The sequence below is a fragment of the Harpia harpyja genome (assembly GCF_026419915.1).
Source record: "Harpia harpyja isolate bHarHar1 chromosome 26 unlocalized genomic scaffold, bHarHar1 primary haplotype SUPER_26_unloc_5, whole genome shotgun sequence".
NCBI lineage: Eukaryota > Metazoa > Chordata > Aves > Accipitriformes > Accipitridae > Harpia > Harpia harpyja.
In genome coordinates, this window is record NW_026293177.1 from 21,183 (window position 1) to 45,477 (window position 24,295).

Genomic DNA, 24,295 nt, shown 5'->3' on the forward strand with positions numbered 1-24,295 from the left:
ACCGCCGCCGTGTCAGGGCGAACCTTGGGCTGCGGGTCCGCAGCCGGCAGCCCTAAAATGCTGGCGGGGTCCCGAACGCCCCGGCCAGCCCCACGGCGGGCGGAATCGTAGCCCGTGGGTCGTCTCCCGCGGTCGTTAGGAGGTAGCTCTGCTCCCCGCCGCCCCGACACGGGGTGCAGAGCCGCTTTCTGGGACCCGCGGGGTTGGGATTCCCTCTTTTCTGGCAGCCGGCCTCCACGGGAGACCTCGCAAAGCCCGAGCAGTCTCGTCGCAGCACTGTTGCAAATATTTTGATAAAGAAATTAAAATCGGATTATATAAAAGAGGAGTTTGGCTCGATTAAGAAGTGGAAAATTGCGAAGCATGGGTATGGGAGTGTTAAGTTTGAAATGTAGTTATAGGAACTTAGGAACTTTAGAAAATGTACTATGTGTAACCGTAAGAATTCAAGTATTGTCTAAAATCAGTTAACCACAGAAACTTTGACAGAGATTTGTTGGTTTGTAGTGTTTTGTTTTAGGAAACTCAGGAAACCGTTACGGACACCAGTTTGCTGCCTGGAGACCCCTTACCCTTCCCACCTCGATCTAATTATCGAGGATTCCAATCAGTAGAGTTAAGTGAGATTAACCAATGATCGTTTTAACGTAAGATTATTAATAAGATGGTGTGACCGAAGGACCAATTATTAGAAAGGTTAAATTTAAGAATAGACATAGTATGCATTTTTATGTAAACTAATATAGATGATGGTGAGAATCGTACTGCGCAGAATCACCTAAGAGAGATCGAGAAGCGGACAAGTGAGGAAGACTACGGAAGACCACCAGGGACCTTCACTGCGCCTGCGTGAAGAGACATTTACGTACGCTAACGATTTATCGGAAAGTTAATGATGATGTATAACATTTTCCAGAAATTTAGTGAATACGTCTAACAGGTGTGTATTTAACCTGCACGGTTGGACTAGACAGGGGCACACGGACACCGCAAACTCAACGCCCGTCCCCGTGCCGACTCCCACGGCAGCAAGTTCCAGCCCTGCGCCTCCGAGCGGCGACGTCTAAAAGCGAAGTCAAGAAGACGGGAGAGAGCGTTGTCTTCCGAACGGAGGACGGGAAGGAGATACGGACGGTCCGGCCACCGATCTCCGGGCTCAAGGTGTCCCCAAGCGAGGACCGGGCGGAAGATCCCAGCGCCCGTCTCCGGACCACCCTCCCCGCCTGTCGTGGTGTATTTCTTTCCCCCTTCCCAGGCTGATTTACGAATTCGGGAAGGTTCGCTAGCCCTTAGCGTGTCGTGTAATGAGTCGGGCGGTTAAGCGACCCTTGACCGTGCCAGGAATTCTTACGCGGCTAAGACGGGGAGATGCGCCGTGCGCCTTAAGGACTCCCACTTGCCGGCAAAGGCGGGAAGACGGGAGTAGAGATAGTCAGTTCTTTCTCCTAACAACCCTGAGACGAAAAATTTCGAAAATTTCGAAAATCCTCCCCTGAGAATCTTGGAGCATGCCGTATCTCTGTTTTGAGTTATTCTCCCACGGTCTCGGAATTTTCCACCGCAGCTGGAATCCCAATAATTGGTTGACGACAAAAGTCAATCATCACCCAAACCTATAAAGAGCGGTACCACGCGAGGCCCTTCGCGCTCGCCTGGACCGCAGCGGGCGGCGGCCGCCGTCTCCCATCTGTTTGCCTCTCGGAGCGCGTAAACGCATAAAGACACCAAGAGAAATACATATAAGAGAATAAAAGAGAGTAAAAGCGAGAGAAAATTGGCGAAAATTGGAGGTCCGGCTCCGAAAACCGACACGACCTGGGCTGATTCTCTTCGGTCCTTGAGGCTCGACCCTGCGCCCGTTGAGGCGAATGCCGAAGCATTTGACGTGGATATTTTCACTGCCCTCGAGGGGAATTTTTAAGAGGTAGACCTCTTTTTTCTCTCGCTTTTACTCTCTTTTATTCTCTTATATGTATTTCTCTTGGTGTCTTTATGCGTGCGTATGTACTAACGGGGATAGTCTGGAGTAATTTATAGCAAGTATAAGTTATTAAGTAAGTTATAGCAAGTATATTATAAGATATTTCATAAGTTAATACTTTCAAATTGATACTTAAATTCCTGTCGTGATTTTTATTCAACTGTGTATGAATTTTAGGCTGCTATTACGCTCCTAATCCCTTTAGATATAAACTGTTGCCCAACTCTGGGACTAAGAGTCGATCCAGCCGCACCTAGACTCCGACAGGAATTTCGAAAGCAAGGGGGTCTTCTCTGAACCCCGTGACTTACCCTTTCCCACATTCCCTTTTGCCCTATTACATTTACGCTCCTCATATATATAAGTTTTGTTTGATTCTGATTTAATTTTCCCACCTGCCTTTCATCCACGTACTAAGTAATGGCGTGAACCTCGCCAAGGAATTCCGTGAAGTCGCGCTTTTATACAAATTTCTATTCAGTCGTTTTCCGACTGCGATTGGAGGTGATTCTTTAAGCGATCCGAACCTCTCATTTTTTTTTAAATTCCACCCCGCCGGCTCTGTGTAATATTTTTTTCCTTACTCTGGCAGACGTTTGCTTCCTTCTCCTCGGCGAGAGAAACCACCGGCCTGCGTGGGCTCGGGGCGGGGTTGGGCGGCACCCCCGCGCAGAAAAAGCCCGTTTCGCGGCATTTTGGGGGGGGACCTGAACAACCTGTCGCCGTGGGCTGGGGCTGTTCTCGGCAGCAAAGCGGAATTTTCACTGTGCCTCATATCTGTGCTTGCTCCTGCAGGTCCCGAGGCAGGAACGAGGGGGTCACGATGAGACACCCCCCCTCGCTCCCCAACCGAAAACACTTCTGCCCCGCGCCGGGGAGAGCACGGTTGTGGAAAACCCACGGGAGAGCAGCGGTATTTCACCGTTCCCGGACACGCCGCCGTAGAAGTCCGCGTCTCCCTCGACACCCGCCGGCGAGAGACGCTTTCCTCCCGTGCCGTGTCTACGACAAGGCCAGTCCCGTCGTCCCGTGGGTGCCCGAGGACCTTCGGCAAAAAAACGGCGCTTGAATCCTTCCGAGATCCTTCCGGGCAAAGTTGGGATGGGATCCTCGCTGCTGGGGCCCGATCCTGGCCCCCCTGAAAGCGGGGTTAACGTTGCATTAAAGAGTAAAGGAGTTTGGCGGAAAGTCAACCCGCTCGCGTTCCAGCAAGATGTCGGGGGGGGGCGAGGTTTAATTTCCGAGGCCAATTAATGAATGTCCAATTCAGCGCTGTAAATCCCATCGCGTTCAGTATGTCGAATTATCACGATTCGAATCGCGATTGTAGCACGCTGCGCGCTCGGCTTAGCCGCGTTCGACCCGCGAGAATTACCCGACTTAGCTTGGTTGCGTTAACGAACTAGCACGACTAGATTAACGAGCAGCGCGGTTTATTAAAGCGACAGTCCAGGTTCTTTTGGCTTGCCAGTGATAAATACACTGCCTGCAAAGCACGTGCAAGTGATAATCCAGTCGACGACAAGCGCGTTAAATGATTTCAGAGATTTCTAAGTTTCCCGGAGAAGCACGCGGTACAGCCGAGGCTTCGAATCTCACGCAAGAGGCGTCCATACGGGGGGGGAAGAGAGGTTCAGCCCCTCGACTGATCCCAGAAGTCAATGGTGTCCTCCCGACTTGTCTACGACGGTATCTTCCCTCAATGGTCCTCCTCTTTTGGGGTCTTTTTATCCTATTTTTCCTTTTAGGTGGAGCTTGAGTGACTCGAGTCATACTTACCTTTCCTTTGATTGGTGTAAAGTTCTCTCGCTTTGCTTTTAAAGGTATATGCTAGGAAAAATTCAGAGCACGCGCTCGGTGAGGGGTGGCTGCACCTTGGAGGCGGGTAGTTTTGGGGGTGGAGGTGTGTTTTGGTATTTTAATGAGATTCTAATGAGCAAAGTTCACCCAGAGGACATGATGTAGCATGTCACTACTCCAGAACTGATGCTACAAAGCAGAAGTAAGACAACAGCGTTGACAGAACCCCGTTGTTTCACCTCCTTGCGTCAGGGGAGTCAATGCAGGGACCTTCCATTCTTGTTCCAGTAGGTCCAGTTCCCCATCCCTGCGGCGATATCGCAGAGCCTGGCCGCGGCGGCTCCGCTCCGCTCCACCCTCCGTGTCGCTTCTCCCGGAGTCGGCACACCAAGCTGCCTTGATGTTGCTGACATCTGAAGTTGCAGGTGATGTTGTGGAGCGAATTATTATGGAACAGATTCCGCGTATATCCACCGCATTCCATCCCGGAGGTTTTTTCCTTCCCTTAAGAGGGGACGGACATATCGTTAAGTCACCTCCAGCAATCATTCCACAGGCAGGGTCATGGAGGAACCCAGAGGGGATGGAGGAACCCAGAAGGAGATGGAGGAACCCAGAAGGAGATGGAGGAACCCAGAAGGAGATGGCAGAACCCAGAAGGAGAGGTGCTCTGCTGGACCTGGTGCTGGTGATGGAGGAACCCAGAGAAGATGGAGGAACCCAAAGGAGATGGAGGAACCCAGAAGGAGATGGTGGAACCCAGAGGAGATGGAGGAACCCAGAGAAGATGGAGGAACCCAGAAGGAGAGGTGCTCTGCTGGACCTGGCGCTGGTGATGGGGGAACCCAGAGAAGATGGTGGAACCCAGAAGGAGATGGAGGAACCCAGAAGGAGATGGAGGAACCCAGAGGGGATGGAAGAACCCAGAAGGAGATGGAGGAACCCAGAGGAGATGGTGGAACCCAGAGGAGATGGAGGAACCCAGAAGGAGACGGAGGAACCCAGAAGGAGATGGAGGAACCCCGAGAAGATGGAAGAACCCAGAAGGAGATGGAGGAACCCAGAAGGAGAGGTGCTCTGCTGGACCTGGCGCTGGTGATGGAGGAACCCAGAGAAGATGGTGGAACCCAGAGAAGATGGAGGAACCCAGAAGGAGACGGAGGAACCCAGAAGGAGACGGAGGAACCCAGAGAAGATGGAGGAACCCAGAGGAGATGGAGGAACCCAGAGAAGATGGAGGAACCCAGAAGGAGACGGAGGAACCCAGAAGGAGATGGAGGAACCCAGAGAAGATGGAGGAGCCCAGAGGAGATGGCGGAACCCAGAAGGAGATGGAGGAACCCAGAAGGAGAGGTGCTCTGCTGGACCTGGCGCTGGTGAACAAGGAGGAACCGGTTGGGGCTTTGAAAGCCAGCAGCAGCCTCGGTCCGTGCCCCTGCGGTGGTGGAGCTGAGGATGCCGAGGGGAGGGAGCAGGGCGAACAGCCAAGACCACAGCCCCGCCTTCCGGGAGGGCGGACCGGGCCCAGTCCTTGGGAACCGGCTGGTGGCAGCAAGGAGACCTAACAAGGCGGGGGAGGAGCGGGGTGGGGGAGGCACCGCCCTGGTTCTGGCCGGGCTCCGGGACAGCGTTCCCAGAAAAAGCCACGGACATCCCTCCGTGGATCCATCCGTCCATCTTCGCCAGCGGCCCGGGCTGCCCCTGCCCGCCTGGCGACAGCTGCGCCATTGGCCACGGCTGAGCCAATCAGCGGAGCCGGAGGCGGCCTGTCAGTCACAGAAAGGGATAGGGATCGGGATAGGGATCGGGATAGGGATAAGACCAGGGGCAGGTGTCTCCCAGTGTGGACGGGTCTGGGGGGGACCTGGATTTCTCACGGCCCCTTCCGTGGTCGCCAGCCCTGTGATGTAAATTCCGGATGTCGATTATATTTTGCAGTTTGTAAGCAATGAGTAGGTACAAGCAGAATAGATGGTTTCCTTTAACGAGATAAGACATCCTGCGACTCAAGTAATTAGAGGATGTGTAGATGTGTGAGAACACGGGAAAATGGACGTACGGACTCAAGGACGAGAGAAACGGAGAACACGAGTAAGAAGATACGGGGTGGTTTGTTGGCAGGAGAACAGCACTTTGGGGGTCAAAGAGTATTTGGCGTGAAAGATACAAGAAGAACAAAGGAAAACCAGAAGTTTAATATCAAAATATTGAAAAGGGTAAAGAACGGTTAAGCGAGGAAGAGGAGGAGAAGACCCCCGAAGAACACCCAAGGCAACAACTGCGACTGCGCGAAGGGCATTTGCATATGTTAGTTATTTCTCGGAAATTTAATGAATATGTACAAGGTTTCCGGGAAATGTAATGAATATTTATATCACACACGTATTTAAACTTCACTAACGAGCTGTACGGTGTGCACGATAGGTGGAGCGATCCCCCGTGTACCCAGCGCTGAAATAAACGTGCCCGCTTTTTAACTCACTCTCCGAGTTGTGAAGTTTGTTCCGCGCGTCACCCGCGCCCGAGCGCTCCCAGGGACAACCCCGCGGCCAAGGTCGGAGCGGTTCGGCGGCGTTTTAGGTTAGAAAGCAGGCGTTCTTTACTGCAGCGCTGGATGCACGGGGGATCGGTCCGCCTAGCGTGCACACCGGTTCTTCCAACGGTTGAGATTAGATGCAAAATGGATATACATATTCGTGATTTTTCCCTGGAAGTAATTAACACATTCGTCTGAATTCCGGGAAATCATATGCAAATGCCCTCGGTGCCGGCGCGCTCGAGATCTTTGGTGGTCTTCAGGTGGTCTTCGATAGTCTTCCTCGCTTGTCCGCTAGTTCACCCTCTTCTAGTGATTCTGCGCAGTGGGACGCTTTACATGTTTTGCTACAGCTTATCCTGAAGAACGTTCGTTAGTAACTCCAATATCTATCTTCTCTTGATTTTCATTCGTTTAACACAAGCCACAGTGACGCTTTTAAGCTCAATTATCTAAAAGGGCCTAAGGTTCTCGTCTTCCCAGGGAATTGCAAGGTCGACGAAAAGCAATTTCCTCTGGTATCTTACACATTTTGCAACATACAGGTTTTCTTATCCGCCGCTAGTCAGCATAACAAGGACACCGTTCTTCTCGCAACGCAAGATGTAAATTGTTATTTATTATTAAATAAATCGTAAATTGTTATTTATTATTATTTATTTTATTTTTATTGTTATCATTGCTGATCACAATATCGGCACCCTCCGTTTCGTATCTGGGTCAGTACTGTACTTGCACATTGACCCAGCCCCAGCTGAGAGCAGAAATTACTGTTAGTAATTGCGGGTGCCAGAGCGCTCTCCCCGCTCTCTCCTCCCCGGTGACAAGACTGCCCTGCCTTGGTGACATCCAGCCCAGGAAATTCCTGAACGAGACGCAAATTTCTCCCTTGTACTCCAAGGCTCCCAGCCTGGGATTTGCCTTGCACACCTCTCCCGGGATATTTAAGCCCCACCATCTCCTGTTCGCTGTAGCCGCGTGCCACCAACCTTCTGTGGAAGAGCTCACGTACCCGTGGTTCCAAGTTCCTGCGGCTCCGTCTCAAATATTTGCTCCGGAACGCCGCGACAGGCCACATCAAGCCTCTCGTCTAGCTGGACCTGTTCCTGGAGGAAAACAGAGGTGGCAGGATTTGACCGTCCTCTCTCCAGCGCTGGGGCAGGCATTGTCGGCACCGGGAATTGTCGTCTTTGTATCAGCATCTCCCAAATTCCCTGCCGGCAGGACGCTCTCCGGTAGACCCCCGTGGTCCGAGCCTCCTCCAGACTTCTGCACCCCTGGGCTGGATGCTCTTCCCGGCACCGGAGGACCGGGACACTCTCACTCCGCTCGGTATCTACAGATTCCCGAGGGGTGCTTGGGCTCCTCTTTAATTAGGACACAAGCAGAGTCTTCGCCTACGTCTCAGGACGACGGGTGACGCCATCCAGGCCCCAACCTCTCCGCTCGTGCGCCGGTGGGAGTTGACCGGCACCTTCCCGGCCCGCGTCCCTCTTCCCGGGCCGCTCGCTCTCCCCGGACACCACCCCGCCATCCCGCGCAGGCTCCCGTCCAACTTCCCGAGAGGGGACGGAGTCATCGTCGTCTGCTGCTGCGTCCCACGACTCTCCCGCTTGGCTTCTCTCACGGAAGCGGAGCGCTGACTCCCGGCGCCGACGTCCGCTCGTCGCGACGTGCCGACTCCGGGCCAGATCCCGCCGGCAGCTGGGCCACGGATCGGCGGGTTCCTGGCCGCGGTGGCCAACGCCTCCTTGCAGCCAGGCATGGTCTTCCGTGCTCCCGCTGACCTCCACCCCTCCTCTTGGGATTTTTGTCGCCTCCATCGGCTCCGTTTATCTCCGTTGACGATAGAGTTGTCCCCAACCTCTGGCCATTGGCAAGCGGGGCAGCGCAGGCGTCTTTCCCGGGACTTGCTGCACAAGAATATCCGCTTTTATAAGGTGACCCGGAGGCCGCAACCGTCATCATAGAATCATTTCGGTTGGAAAAGACCTTCAAGATCATCGAGTCCAACCATCATGTCTGCTGGATTCTTTCTCCTCAACCGTCGTCGTTCTGGGGACTCGCCTGTGCTATTACGGCGAGACGTCACGCCGAGCGGCTGTGTTTCTGGCTGCACCCTGGAGAGAAGCCACCGAAACTGGGGTGCCGAGGTGGCTCGCCTGGAAGAAGTGCTGGAGAAACGGCACTCGCTTGGTCCAGGGGTGACCTCGGTCGTTATCTGTGCCGGAGCCACGTAATTCCCGTTCCTGGTGATGGAGGGCTGGACGTAGTACCGAGAGCCCGGAGAGCAACAGTCTGTGCCGGGAGGTTTGGCCCTTTGAAAAGTGTCCACGGGGGCTTTGGTTTTGGTGGGATTGTGAAGCAGGTAACCTAGGAAGAAAAGCCTGTGAAAGGACACCCGCCTGCAACTCCGTATTTAAAGCCAGTTTCTAAGTGGAGTTGCCGGCCTCAAGAATTTCCCTTCCTGCGTGGTTTTTGTCCTCCAAGAACGATACCGGCAGGCCAACGCAATGGCACAATGACTTCCAGCAAGAACGGTGTAGGCACGGTGCAATTAATCAGAATAGCACCAAAATGCAGTTGTTTTATGAAGTATTAAATCCCCAAACAGTTGCTACGCTAACTTACAGCAAATGTAAAGATCGCCGCTGTCACGTTTTGCTTTCCCGCAGCCCCAGTGGGAAAGAGATTGAAACCTTACTGCTATTATGGAGAGGAGGAGAAGAAAGTGAAGAAGGTGGTGGTGAAGGAGAAGAAGAAGAGAAGATGAAAACGGGGGAGAAGAATTGGAAGAGAAGATGAAGTAGAATCGGAGAAGATGAAGAAGGAGGAGAAGAAGAAGAGAAGGAGGAGAAGGAGAAACAGAAGAGAAGAAGAAAAGGATGAGGTTGGAGCAGCAAGTTCGGAGCAAAGACAGAGGAGAAGCTTCCTCCTGCGCTGCTACGGCCGCCTCCGTGCTCAGCAGATTCCGCCTCCGGGCGGCTTGTGCCGGTGGTTTTACCTGTTGTCCCCAGGATCGAGTACTTGTGTCCCGGGCTGGTGAACTGGGCCATGATGGAGCCACGTGGGCGATGAGGTCTCCAGGTGCCCACCCAGGCTCCGTCCACGTCGGAGGTGGCCACCGAGCCTACGGCAAGAGCGGGAGAGTTGCCGAGGGGCTTCCCTGGCGGAGACCCGGCGTGAAACCTCCCCGGGAGGAGCGGCGACGCTTCGCCTTTCTCCGCCTCGGCCGTCGGGCTGGGTGCCGATGAGCTCGTCGGCCGCTGCAGCTCTCGGTCGCAGAGCACGAGGTCGCGGTCTCGGCTGCCGGGCGGATTTGGGGAGAGCCCTCGGCTCGTCGTGGAGACGCCCGGTGACGTCATAGGGCTGCGGGCGCCCGTCGTAGGGGCCGTTGCGTCATAGACGGGGAGCTGGGGACGTCCCGCTGGCAGGGCCGGACCTCGGTGAGGTCTGCACGGCAGAAACGCGCAACGAGGGAAAAACTGACGTCCCTTCTGTGTTTAATCTGGCGGCCTTGTGTTCTTATACTGTTGGGCCGACATAATAACATGAACGTGGCTTTGAACACCTGGAACTTCTTTTTCGTGTCCTATTTTTCACGCGTCCCTTAATCTACGGTTTTCCTCCTAGGGAGGGCGAGTTGGGCCCGCTTAGTCAGCAGAATTTGCTGCTGAGGGCTCTCAGTTAGCGAGGTTTAGGAATACCGCTGTGGTGCCGCTTTTGGGAGTTTCTCCTTGGAAATCGAGGCAAGAGACGCCTTTCCCAAGGTGCAGAAGAAACCGCGTAGACTTGTGCGTACTTTCTAGGTCATGCAAGTAAAGCCAGATGCCAGCCAGAGACCGGGAGCGTGTTCGCATTTCTCCCCGATAAGTCAAATGCCCTATTTTTCATGGGTTTCTCATAGGAATAGGAATCGTGAGCGGGCACAGAAGGGTTTCTGTGCTGGGATACAGGTCATTTTTTTGTCATCGCAGCTTGCACGGTGCCGTTTTGAGCGTTGACAGCGCACCGATGTTTAGCTACTGCTGAGCGGTGCTTATGCAGAACCAAGGGCTTCTCCGTTTCTCGCTCTGCTGCCCCAGCGAGCTGGCTGGGAGGGGACACAGCAGAGACCGCTGCCCCGAGCTGACCGACGAGGTACCACGGTCCGTGCCACGTAGTGTCACGCTCAGCAAGAAATTCGGGACTGGGGGAGTCTTCCCAAGGCAGCCGTCGCACCGAGATGGCTGGGCGTCTGCCTGCTGGTGAGAGGTGGTCGGTGGTTGCTGTCACGTCCGTTGGTTTCCTTTTTTATTCCCCGCGCTTGTTAAACTGTCTTTATCTCGACTCCCTTAGGTGACAGCCTAAGGAAAATGGAGCCTCCCGGATCTCAGAGTAATTCCAGAGCTAAAGTGGCGACAGACATCGGCTCCGGAGCAGATAATACGTGCCGACGCTCATCGCTGACCCAAGAAGACATGCTCCTCCTGTCCTACCCGAGGGTTTCAAATCCAACACGCTTTCTTCCTAAAGCAGGACGCTGCCTTATTTACTTGTAACGCCGTTCCTACGCTCCTTGAGATGCGGCTGGAGGTGGGTTACGCAGACCATCAAGCCGCCGTTTGGGAGCACCAGAGCCTTTTGGGTACTGTTTGTCACCACGGTTTGCGTGAGAAGGGAACTAAAACGCAACAGACGGCGAGAAATTTAACCTGCCGTGGAGATAGCTACGGTGAGCAAGTCCGATTTTGTGCTTTACAAAGCATCATTTTTAAAATTCAACCCTGAGTTTCGCAAGTGTAAACCCTTATTTTTATAATGCAAGCCTCAATGTTAGGGCAAAAAGCATCAATTTAAAAGACCAAAGCCTACTTTGGGGGGTGCAAACAGTCATTTTTAAGGTCCAGACCCACATATATGGAGTACAAAAACTAATTTATTAGCTCCAAGGTCCGTTTTTAAGGTTCAGAGACTCATTTTAAGGGCCCAGAGCATCATTTTTAAGCCCCAAAGTCTGATCTGGAAGGACCAAAGCCTCATTTGTAGAGTCTAAATCCGAATTTATACAGTCCAAAGCCTCATTTTTACTTTCCAAACTCTTAGCTTTGCCTTCCAAAGCCTCATTTTAGTTTCCAAAACCTTCATTTTTAGGGTGCAAAGGCTCAGTGTTAGTTTGCATAGTCTCATTTTCAGGGTCCAAAGCCTCTTCTTTAGGATCCAGACAGGCATTTTTAGGGTCCAAGCTGCATCTGGAGTGTCCAAACCCTCATTTGGAGGGTCCAAAGCCCACTTCTAGGGCTCAAAGCCTCATGCTTAGGTCCCAAAGCCTCATTTTTAGGGTCCAAAGCTTTGATTCTAGGGTTGAAGGACTTCAGTTGTAGGCTCCCAACCCTCATTTTAAGGTACAAACCCCTCACTTAGGGCTCAAAGCCTCATTTCCTTAATGCCCGAGGCATATAATGAGCATCCAAAGACCCATTTGTAGGGTCCAAAGCCCCGTTTTAGGGCCAAAATCCTTGTTTTTAGGCTTTAAAAACGGCCCTTTGGAAATGGTGACTCATATGGGCCCTGGCAATATGAAAGAGGGGTCTCACATCCCCGGGCCCCCGCTGCCTGCGGCTGTCTGAACCTCTCCCAGCTCTTTCTGGGAGACGGAGATCGCCGTGGGAAGGGGTTACTGGGAGGAGGTACTGGTCCGGCCGACTTGGGAGGGTCCGTACCAGTTCCTTGTGCTCTCTCTAGTTAGCGCCCAACAAGAAGAGGGTGGAAGACGACCTCCGGCAGAGCCTGCCGTACCTGCGGGACACTCGAGCCGCCTTGCCAGCGGTGGCCATCAGGTTCATCGGTGGGCCACAGTCCTTGGCCGCAAGGTCTTGCCGCACGGCACCCGAGGAACCGGAGCTGCGGGATATCTGCGACGGCGAGGAGGGGCTGGTGGGGCAGGGGACGGGGACTGGGCAGGGTGCCGTGCTCTGCAGGGGACTCCTGGGGGTCTCTGCAGGCAGTGGGGGGGTCACGGCTGCTCCGCTGCCTTCTCTTGCGGCCCTCCCGCCCTCGGCGAAAGACCCTGAACTCTCCGTCAGGACTCCGGCAGCGGAGGAGATCTTCGTCCCGATAAGAGAGATGCCAACGTCGGGATGGAGCCTGCAGTCGCTGTGCTGCTGGCCCCTGGTGAGCCCTGAAGAAGTGAAATCCTCCTCTGGAAAACAGCTGTATCTTAATAAATTCATTTTTTTTTTTAATAAAGCTGGAACAACAAGCCCAGTCCCATGCTGTCCTTCCCACGGAGAACACCCAGAGCGTGCTGAGCAGACAGCGTCATGCCTGGCTTGTGCTGCTGCCTGCAGGACAGCACAGCGGGACCCAGGGTGTCCTTGCGGAAAAGTCCCAGCTGCTCCGCTGGACCACAGAACCCGGAGAGGAGGAGGAGGAGAGAAGCTTTAGCCCAGCCTGCCTCTCCTGAGACATCTCAGGGCACCCGTGCTCTGCCGAGCTGGCAAATTGTCATTTGTCCTGGCATCTAAACCCTCTCGTTTACGGGGGAGGTGTGCTGGTTTGGGCTGGGATAGAGTTAATTTTCTTCACGGTAGCTGGCATGGGGCAATGTTTCGAGCGGGAACAAGGGGTTATACCAGATGTCCCGAGTGGGGACAGCCCAAAACTAAGTAAGCCAAGCGGGGCAGGAACAAAACTGCCGCCAGCCACCTCGAGTGGGAATCTGGCAAAGCTGTGGCTGATGGAAAGCTGACAAACCCTGGAGGCAGGAGAAAAGGCAGGTTGCAAGCGGTGTTCCCCAGGGCTCAGGATTGGGGCTGGTTCCAATATCTTTATCGATGATTTGGACGAGGGGATCGAGCGCTCCCTCAGCAAGTTTGTGGATGACACCAAGTTGGGAGGATGGGTTGATCTGCTGGAGGGTGGGAAGGCTCTACAGAGGGATCTGGACAGGCTGGATCGATGGGACGAGGCCAATCGTATGAAGTTCTACAAGGCCAAGTGCCAGGTCCTGCGCTTGGGTCACGGCAACCCCATGGAATGCTGCAGCTTTGGGGAAGAGTGGCCGGAAAGCTGCCCGGCAGAAGAAGACCTGGGGGTGCTGGTCGACAGCCGGCTGAATATGAGCCAGCAGTGTGCCCAGGTGGCCACGAAGGCCAACGGCATCCTGGCCGGCATCAGAAATAGTGTGGCCAGCAGGAGCGGGGAGGTGGTTGTCCCCCTGTACTGGGCACTGGTGAGGTGACACCTTGAGTCCTGGGTTCAGTTTTGGGCCCCTCGCTACGGGAAAGACGTTGAGGTGCTGGAGCGTGTCCGGAGAAGGGCAACCGAGGTGGTGAGGGGTCTGGAGAACAAGGAGAAGGGTCTAGAGAACTTCGAGGAGCGGCTGAGGGAACCGGGGTGGTTTAGTCTGGAGAAGAGGAGGCTGAGGGGAGACCTCATCGCTCTCTACAACTCCCTAAAGGAGGGTGTAGCGAGGTGGGTGCTGGTCTCTACTATCAAGTAACTAGGGGTAGGAGGAGAGGAAACGGCCTCAAGTTGAGGCAAGGGAGATTTAGGTTAGATATTAGGAAAAATTTTTTTACTGAGAGGGTTGTCAGACATTGGAACAGGCTGCCCAGGGAAGTGGTGGAGTCACCATCCCTGGAGGTGTTCAAAAAGCGCGTAGACGAGGCACTTCAAGACGTGGTTTAGCGTGCATCGTTGCCGGTTGGGCTCGACGATCTTGAAGGTCTTTTCCAACCGAAATGATTCTACGATTCTACGAAATGCAAAGATGCTAAAAAGCCACGTACAAACGTTTTTTGGAGCTCGAGGGTGAGAGAGCAGCTGGGTGGGGGCCTGGCAGCCAGCCAAGGTCAACCCAGCGCCATCGTCGAAGGCGTTTCTTTGGTAGCGCCGGCTCAGAGATAAAAATTCATTGGAAATGAACCCGCAAGAGACCACGTGCTTTGCTACACGACCCTCTCAGACACAGTCCTGTACCTGGGAAGAGTGGAAAAGAAATCCAAGGTCAACCCGGGTGCGAAGAGGCATCCTTACAGCCCCGGGCAGCTTTTTGTTCATCTGGCTGGTGCGGCTCGGGGACGAGGTGGGAGCTCCGGCAGCGGATGAACAGCCCTTGGCCAGCAGCGCGTGGGGAAGCCCAGCGGCTCCCAGCTGCTGGCTACCTGAGGTGGCCGGGCTGTGGCCGCAGCGCGTTCCCGTGTCACAAAGGGGCAGCGATGCGGCACAACGCCCGGCGTTTGTGACCTCACCCGGCCGGGGCTTGGCATCCTGAAGAGCGAGCCAGAGGCAGCCAGTTGGGCTGAGCTGGCCTTCGGGATAGCTCAGCTCCTTCTTCTGCTCCTTGCGTGCCTACTTTTTTTTCCCAACCATTTATCGTTTTCTGCCCGCTTCTCCTCAACTGCCATCCTCGTGCAAAGGTAATTATGATTTGACTTTCAGGACAGATCTAGAGTAGGGAAAAATGGTAGAAATACTTTTATGGGATAAAAGTATAGGCTGGTCTATACCTTCCGAGCTGTAGGCTGAGCTATTGCACCTTGATGGGATGGGCTACGGGCAGCGTTCCTGTTTGCTAATTCTTATTTCTTGAGGATAAAAAAAATCTTTTCTTTCTTTTTTCTTCTAGGATAGGTAAGTAGGGGGGTGGTAGTGTAGTCTGAGGTGTTGGGCTCAGCCTAGAATGGCAAGAAGCCCACCCCGACTGATGCGGTAGGAAAGGAGACAGAAAAGGAGCACGGCAAAGGCAGACGTTAAAGTAGCGGCCGAAAGCCGGTCGCTCCTGCGTACAAGGTGGGAACGTGCGGGCTGGAGAGCCCGAGGACTGCTGCTAAAGCTAGCCAGAGGGAAGCAGCACCTTCAGAGAAGGTGACACGCAAAGCAGTCTTTCAAAAAGGCCTTGGTGATTGCCGTCGGTTGGAGTCCTGCGACCAGGGACATCAGAACGCAGCTCTGCAGCAGTTACAAGTACCGCCGAAACAATTCTGATGGCGGATCCTGTTCTGTGGGGGTTTTTTTAATCATTTTGTTGAGCTACGATTATTTCTTTGTGATCAGGTGACGGGATTTGCGCTCATCTTGCCTTTCTGGAGCGTGTCCTGACATCCTTTGTCATCCCAAGCTTCGCCCTCTGTTCCTGCGAGGAGCGATGGCTGCGATGGGGAACGACTCCTGTGAGTAACAGCTTCAGCGGCCGGCTTGGGTTTTGCGAATCCCCAAAGGCAACGGAGGTGGCTGGTGCTCCATCCCGGAATGCTGAGGTCCTGACGACCGAGAGGGAATTCTGGGGCGTTTCCCGATAGCACCCAGACTTACCCAGGTGTTTTCACTGAGACACAGGGAGATGCGTTTTGTCACTGCTCTGCCACTATGTACGATCTTTGAAAGAAGACATTGCTCGTAGAAAAATCTGACATTAGTAGGGTTACCTTCTGGGCTAGGGACTTGCTTGTTTTCCTGAAATTACAGTCAGGAAAAGGGAAGACTTGGTACTGCAGTTCACGACTGTAGAGCGAAAGGAAGGTAGCCCAAGGCACAGAAGTCAGAGGGTGGGTTTGTTGGACTTTAGGGAAAGTAAGCAGGGGAACACGTTGTTTTCCAAAACACTTTCTTGAGCAGAAAAATTTCAGTGGCAGTGTTAGGCTTCCCCTGATGCTTCTGGGTTGGATGTTTAAGCTGGTTGTACTGGGTCCTCCTGTAGAGAACTCAACTTTTTTACTGGGTTGTACTGGGTGCTCCCATAGAGAACTCAACTTTTTTACATGTGCTTCCGTGCAACAATATTGTCTCATCTCTTTTCAAATGTCGTCGCCCTGCAGTCGTTGCTGAGGGAATGGCTCCGCCACAAAGGATCCTCTTTCCCCCGGAGAAGATTTCCATGGACTGGCAGCAACGATGGAGAGCTGGAGCGGGACTCCACAACCCGGGCAACATGTGTTTCCTCAACTCCGTCCTGCAGTGCCTGACGTACACCCCACCTCTGGCCAACTACCTGCTCTCTCGTGAGCACAGCCAGTCGTGTGAGTACTTTCAGGAACAGCTCCTTGTAAATCTGTCGGGCACTTCCCAAGGATTCCAAGAATCTGGAATTTAAGAGAAAAGCAGCCCTTCTTTGCCAATTCCCCGAGTTGGTCTTCTCTGAACACTCAAGCCTAGAAGGCACTTGTCGTATCTAGCTGTGTTCGTCTTCAGAAGGGCACCCGTTTCTAGCCCCGGGTCTCGGTCCCTATTCCTGCAGGTTAAACCCTCTTTTCTTATTGCACAGAAATATTCAGTCAGTTTAACATCCCTCTGAAGAAAGTTTTCTCTACGCTAAAATGTCCTGGGGGGCTCGTTGGGATGCTGTCGCCTTGGGAGGAGCGGAGACCGTTCTTGGAACTTCAAAATCCCCACTGGGTTTCCCATTGCTGTGGATGTTTTGCTCACCTAAGGCTCTTGCTTCCCTCTCTTCCTCTTCAGGCCGCCAGCCAGGCTTCTGCATGATGTGCAGAATGGAAAAGCACGTTAACAGCGTCCTGCGCTTCTCAGGCGGTGCCATCTATCCTTCGGCTGTCGTCAGCATTCTCACACGTGAGTCATTTCGGGTGCTTTGACAAGTTTTCTTCTGTTCTTGTAGGAGAAAGCTACTAACTTCTTCTTTTTTAGTAATAGGAGAACATTTCCAGCTTGGCAGGCAGGAAGATGCCCATGAGTTCTTACGTTATGCTATTGATGCCATGCAGAGAGCTTGTCTGGGTGGAATCAGCAAGTAAGCACAAGCAAATTCCCTTTGCAATGTTCCCGAGCCCTTTGGACTCCTTGGTGCAGTGCCATCAAGGAAAAACTACGCCCAGGGCTTTCACACAAAGCAAAACTCCGGGAGGAGATAACTCTCTGCCTTACCATTTATTTCCAGCTTGGACATCCCTTCCGAATCGACTACCATCGTCCACCAAATATTTGGGGGCTTTCTGAGATCCAGAGGTACTTTTCCACAGCCATTGCTCTCCCTGGAATTGTCTGTGTCCTTCTGTCGGCCTGTGACGAACAGCCGATGGTGTGACTGGCGTAGTAGGTATGAAGGACGTAAAGCGGCACAGTCAGTCGACTTCCCCATCGCTGAGCATTTTGAATTTCCTTCCAGTCACGTGCTCGAGCTGCGAAGTGGTTTCTGATTCCTACGAGGCCTTTCTGGATATTCCTTTGGATATCAAAGTAAGAGAGTTTAATTGTGCTTCAAGATGTCGCAAGGCCCCTGTAGCTTTCCAGAATCAACACAGTTGCTTTAAAAACGCATACCGTGAACACAAGAGAGCCTGATGGTGGGTGGGAAGTGGAGTGGAAGGATCCCTCTGCGTCCTTCTTTTTGCCCTCCCTCAACACCCGTCTGACGGGTGGTATTATTTTCATTATTGATGACCCCGCGCGCCATCGGTAGCCGAACTGAGCAGTGGCACAGACACGTAGCTCTTGATAGCCCCGGGAATTGAGGGAATTGAGGGAAATGTTCGGCATCGTACCCTCTTTCTGCCTCCTCGTGGGCGCTGCTTGAGGGTTCACCTGGGTCTTCTTGTCAACTCCTGATAAGTGTTTGGGCGAGGGCGTTTCCCGGAGATCAGTTCTCTCCTTTCTCACTCCTCCAGGCAGCCTCAACTGTCACCGCAGCGCTGACGGACTTCGTGAAACCCGAGCAGCTAGATGGTGAAAACTGCTTTAAATGCAGCCAGTAAGATGATTATTAACACCATATTAATACTAGATCCTGCGTGAAGGTGCTGCACATACTCTAGCATAAGCCATCTTTTCACATAACATAATATATTAACATAATAATTCACATAGGTTAGATGCACGATAACGAGGCACCGATATTTTAATATGGCTCTGTGCATCTGAACAGCCTTAAAACAGCGTAAGGGGGTGTGAGACATGAAAGGATGTCTGGCCTTCTTGGGGGAAGATAGGGCGTATACGAAGGTTGCATTTCAGCACTCGGCTCTGTGCTTGGTTTCAAGGTGTAACAAGACGGTCGCCGCCTCCAAGAGGTTTACAATCCATCGCGCGCCCAAGGTTCTCACCGTGTGTCTGAAACGGTTTGAAGATTTCAGCGGCGAGAAGATCAACAAGGTGCGTATGCAACTGGAGCGCAACGTTCCCTTCCTGGAGCGGGATATTTCCCAAAGCAGTACGCTCTTTCACAAGCCGTTCACGTTGAGTTTTTCACGTTCCCTTCCGGGGAGAGGAGAGTTGCCGCGGGAAGACAAGCACGTACTCTGCTCCGGGAGAGCTGCTTTGGCCGAGAACAGTGTCCTGCCACCCAAACCATTACCTGTTGCTTTGGGGAAAAACCAAGTGTTCATGAGCCCCAAAGATGTATTTATACACCTCTGGTCTTGGAGGGCTATTTCGTGTAGTATTTCAGGATCATTTCCGAGCACTCTCGGTCTCTCCGTAGGTTGTGCAGTACTCCAACTGCTTGGATCTTCGCCCGTACATGTCTCAGACAGACGGAGAACCGCTCTTCTACTCTTTATACGCTGTCCTGGTGCACAGTGGTAACGGGTGTCATTCAGGGCACTATTTCTGCTACACAAAGGTAAAGAGCAACTTCCTTCCACGCACGAGAAAAAGGCGTGCTGAGGAAGACAGGCTTTCACGGCAGTGATACCGGCAGCCAAGGATTTGGGGGAGAAGGTCTCCTTAGAGGCTGGGTTGGGTTTGTTTTGGCGTGCTCTTGGTTCTGTAGTTTTCTGCCTGCGTTTTTGTGGAGAAACCGTGCGGTTCATCTCCAGATATCGTTGCCTTTTTTTTTACAGGCCAGCAACGGGCTGTGGTACGAGATGGACGATTCATCTGTGGATCTTTGTGACAGCAACACGGTTCTCCAGCAGCAAGCCTATTTGCTGTTCTATATCAGGTAATAACAGAAGAGTACTTAAAGGGAAAGATGGGAAGGGACTTTTTACGAGGGAGTGTAGTGGTAGGACTAGGGGGAACGGTTTTAAACTGAAAGAGGGCAGGTTTAGGTCAGCTGTTAGGAAGAAATTCTTTACGGTGAGGGTGGTGAGACACTGGAAGAGGTTGCCCAGAGCAGTTGTGGATGCCCCTTCCCCGAAAGTGTCCAAGGCCAGGTTGGATGGGGCTTTGAACAACCTCACCCCACGGCAGGGGAGATGGAACGAGATGATCCTTAAGGTCCCTGCCGACCCCAACCATTTTAGGATTCTACGAAATGGAGGCCATAGGGAGGATAAAGATGAGGTCTTGCTCTGACAAGGGAAGCAAGACCCCAACCAAATTTCATATTTGTAGGTTTGGATACGTCTTCTCTCTGTCATAGAAACCGCTCCAAGAAAATGGCTGGACCCCAGGGAAAGCTGCAAGAACAGCCCTAAACAGAAATCACTCTTTTTTTTTTTCTCCAGGAGCTCTGATTCAAGGGGAGGAAGGCCTTCTTCCCCACAGATACCATCACATGCCCAAGCCTTCCCGAGTCAGTGGGCGGCCGGCAGCAAGAAGGTAGATCCTGTGGGACCACCGGGTCTTCTTCCTAGGACTAAGGTAACTCTGGGGAGATGGATCAGTGGATTTCTTTCCGGGATCCTGGCATCGTTCTCTTTTCCCTCCCACGCTGCAGCTTTCTTCAAAGCTGCAACGCTTCTCCCTCTCAAAGCATCCCACCTCGATCCACCCCATTTGTCCACCTTTGGGTCTCCTGCCTTTGCAGCCCTCCAGGAGAAGCTCTGGGACGCCCTTAGCTGTCCCGTCCCACAGTTTCTGGGGGTTCCCCACTGTTCTGGTCCTTTCATGGGGAAAGGTCAGGGCCTTTTCACAGCTCTCTTTGCAGGACGTGGCGGTGGCCATGGAGGATGCTCCAGAGGACTGCAGCTCCTCTACAAGAACCAGGACCAGCCAGTTAAACCAGGCAGATGCGCGGGAGGCATCTGCAGCCTGGGCAGGCACGGCCTCGTGCGCGTCCAGAACCCAACCCGGCTTCCCGTTCCGCTGTCAACTGTTTGACCGTGGGCCGCACACCGCGCAACGGGACGACGAGGAGAAGGACGGATTCACCTCCTGTTCCTGCTGCCAGAGGAATGGGGCCAGGGAGAGGGCCTGGAGCAACTTGCCCCAACAGGACAAGGATTTCTGCAGCTGCCTCGTGGCCACTAAGGACTACAACTACTCAGCAAGGAGGAGGACTAGTCCGAGTCACGAACAAGCCCCCAGGGATGACTCAGCTCCGTGGACCTCCAACTCCAGCTCCCGGTGGGCTCCCGCATCCCGGGCTGCTTGGGAGCAAAGATTGCTGCAGGACAGAGAGCAGAGCCAATCCCTGCGGTGTGGCTGTAAACTCTGCAGAGGGTTCATGGGGTACACGGCCAACCGTGGCTCAGCGAGGAGGAGGAGAACTAGTCCTCCGAGTCACGAAGAAACCCCCAGGGATGACTCGCCTCCCTGGACCTCCAGCTCCCGGTGGGCTCCCGCATCCCAGGCTGCTTGGGAGCAAAGATTGCTGCGGGAGAGAGAGCGGAGCCGATCCCCGCTGCGGGGTTATAATCTCTGCAGCCGGTTCGTGGAGAACACGGACGACCGTGGCTCAGCGAGGAGGAGAACTAGTCCTCCGACTCACGAACAAGCCCCCAGGGATGACTCGCCTCCGTGGACCTCCAGCTCCCGGTGGGCTCCCGCATCCCAGGCTGCTTGGGAGCAAAGATTGCTGCAGGAGATAGAGCAGAGCCAATCCCTGCGGTGTGGCTGTAAACTCTGCAGAGGGTTCATGGGGTACACGGACAACCGTGGCTCAGCGAGGAGGAGAACTAGTCCTCCGAGTCACGAAGAAACCCCCAGGGATGACTCGCTTCCGTGGAGCTCCAACTCCAGCTCCAAGCCGGTTCCCGCATCCCAGGCTGCCTGGGAGCAAAGATTGCTTCGGGAGAGAGAGCGGAGCCGATCCCCGCTGCAGGGTTATAATCTCTGCAGCCGGTTCGTGGAGAACACGGACGACCGTGGCTCAGCGAGGAGGAGGAGAACTAGTCCTCCAAGTCACGAACAAACCCCCAGGGATGATTCACCTCCATTGACCTCCAACTCCAGCTCCAAGCCAGTTCCCGCATCCCAGGCTGCCTGGGAGCAAACTCAGCTGCAGGAAAAAGAGCGGAGCCAATCCCCGCGGCGGGGTTATAATCTCCGCAGCCGGTTCGTGGAGTACAAGGACTACCGTGGCTCCGCAAGAGGAGGAAGAGGTGCGAGGAGAAGTCCTCCACGTCGTGAGCAAGTCCTAAGGGATGATGCGGCCCCAGGATCCTCCAGTGCCCGCTCCAAGCAGGCTCCGGCACCCAGGGCTGCTCAGGATCAAATCCTGCCGAGGCAGAGTGAGCGAAGCAGATCCCCACGGCAGGGTTACGATCTCCGGAGCCGGTTCGTGGATGCCACAAACTCCTCCTCAGCAGGGAGGAGGAGGAGGGCTTCCCTGATGAGGAAAAAACACAACGTCTAACTTCCACAATGCTGGAGAGGAGGAAGAAGAATCCATCAAGTACCAAAGCAGGGACCAAGCTGCACGAAGGACACCAGCAGCCCACCCTCTCCCTCCTCCCAGTGCTGCCTCTGGCCAGGAAAAGCTCGGAAAGAACTTCCAGAAATTCGGACAACTCTGCCAGCTGGCCCACCTGCCCACAGGTCCCTCGAGGAAGAGCTTCTATCTGTTTTCGGGATCACCCTGCAAAAACAACACTCGGTTAGAGCCAAGAGGCAGAAAAGCCAAAGACAGAATTAAAAACATTTGTTGGCCTTGCATGTGTAATTTATGGGGCGTTTCCTTCTCTGTAGGTTTTGCGGCAATTGGTGGAAATAATACCCGAGAATATATACCTTCATATATAATTCTAAAATGCTTCCTGTAATACATTAGATACGGGGGTTTCTTTTTAAATCCTTTTATATATAAATGAATATTATTTTTCAATATATATGAAAACGAGAGATTTTTTCTCCACTTCAACACCTCACCCCCATATTTAGTGTTTTAGTATTTTTTTTAACACTCCCCCTCCATCAATGGTCAGGCATTTTGGGGCTGTGATCCCCCTTTTTGGGGGGGACCCCCCCATCCCCCATTCACCTCCTCTCCTCCGCCACATCCCTTCCCCCCGCAGTGACATTGGGGTGCCCCAAATGATGTCATCACCCCCCCAGACCCCCTCCTTCTTATTCACCCCCCCCAAAAAAAAGCACAAACCAAGGGAAAGGAGCCCGACCAGCAGCTTGTGACTTTAATAATGCCTTTTACATAGGTACGTGCCTGCTCCCCAAAAGCTGTGGCTCCACTAGAAAAATAAAAGGAGCCCCCCCCCCCACCGCAAACAGTTGCAGCCCCCCCCCAGCCCTTGTCCTGCAGGCTGGCGGCTGCCCCACGGAGGGGGAGCGTGCCAGAGGATGGTGCCACATCTCGCGCTCTGCTCCGCACCGGGACGGGTTCCCCGGGTCGCAAACGTCCCTGGTCCCTCTTGGCCCCGCGCTCTGCTGAGCATCGCGAGATGCTTACGACGGGACATCTGAAAAACAAGCAGAAAAAAAACCCCCCAAATTGTATTTCAGCTGTATACGGAGGGCTTAAAACATGGGGTTTTGGTCCGTGGGTGAACACTGCGGGAGAAATAGATAGCCGAGAAAAACGCAGTCAGCACAGAAAACGGATGGTTTGTTGCCCGTTGCTTGGAATACCTGTTCCTCCGCAAATGTATAAATACCGGGATTCTTCCGAAGAGCAGCGGGCTGGTGTACGGCGAGGCCACCGTTGCCTCCGTGGGGACGCCCACGGAAAGCTGGCACCTACCGATTGCTGGGCTGAGCTCGCAGCGCAAGACGGCACAAGAATGTACGGATGGTCCGTCTTCCTCACGGTCCTCGGGTCAGGATGTTAATCTGCTTTACAAGATACCCTTAGCATAACGCATCTCTGTCGTCGTTAAATGCTTGCTTTTTCCCTTATAGTCAGTGTGTGCGTCTTCTCGGGAATCCTCGAAAGCACCCTAAAACATCAGCATATTAAAAAAATAGCACAGAAGAAAGTAGGGGAAATTCCATCAGAATAAGGGGTAGTAGCTGAGCTAAAGGGAGATTCTAGGTAAACAGGTCAGCTCAAAATACAACGCGTCCTTTAAAAGCTAAGAGTGATTTGAACACTTCAAATCAGTACTAAGACGAACTGATACCATTCTGAACGCATTCTTAGCGTAAAAGTAAACACTCTTGCCAGTGTCGGAAGGCGTCTCCTCCCCTCCGCACAGCCCTGCTGCAGGGAGATAATCCTGGGGGGCTGCGGGACGAGGCTGTAACGTCATCGGAATCCACGCTTACGGATCCACCACAATAGCTGCAGCCCTTGCGCTGCTGCTGCTGCTGCACATCTTGCTTGCTCGGCCAATAAAGCTGAAAGTGAAGTGGAAAACTTCAAAGAGTAAAATGAAAAATAAAGAACAAATCTCCTTAATTCACTTCATACTAAGAAGGTATGCAGATATTTATACACATTCAATAAAATACTTCTATGATAAAAGTATTTGGGCTTCCTTTTGCATTAGCTTAACTTGCACAGCCGTGAATTGACACCATTAAATTAGCCATCTCCAAAATACAGAGTTATTATTTGACTACAGGGTGTTTTGTGTGTTACATGATGCGGAGGGACGCCTGGCCAGCTGTACTGCCCAAGAGAGATGCTACTGACTGCCAGGGAAATGCACCATTGAAAGCCAGACAGAAATAAAGTACTTTGGAGCACTCTGTCAAAATATTGGGAAAAAAACCCCGTAACATTTAGTTGCCTCTCTTTTTAAACATGTAGAACAAATACCTAACTGCTTAAGCGCACCTAATAAATTCTGTGCTACAGCTACTGGCAGTTACAGTTTAAACAATGCAAGTCAGTTTGTAAATTATACAATTTTAACTTCTTTTAAAGTTTCATTTATGATAGAAAAAAAATCAGTGAGATAAGAGATCCCTCCTACGCTTTT

At 53.0% G+C, this 24,295-nt stretch overlaps 1 non-coding gene across 1 annotated transcript; it reads right to left on the reverse strand.

The window, feature by feature from the left end:
- Nucleotides 1-10,683: 10,683 nt before the first annotated feature.
- Nucleotides 10,684-10,768, reverse strand: LOC128138028 (small nucleolar RNA SNORD45). The gene has a single exon (XR_008233944.1). It is a non-coding gene; the product is annotated as a small nucleolar RNA SNORD45 (small nucleolar RNA).
- Between the last annotated feature and the right edge of the window lie 13,527 nt (nucleotides 10,769-24,295).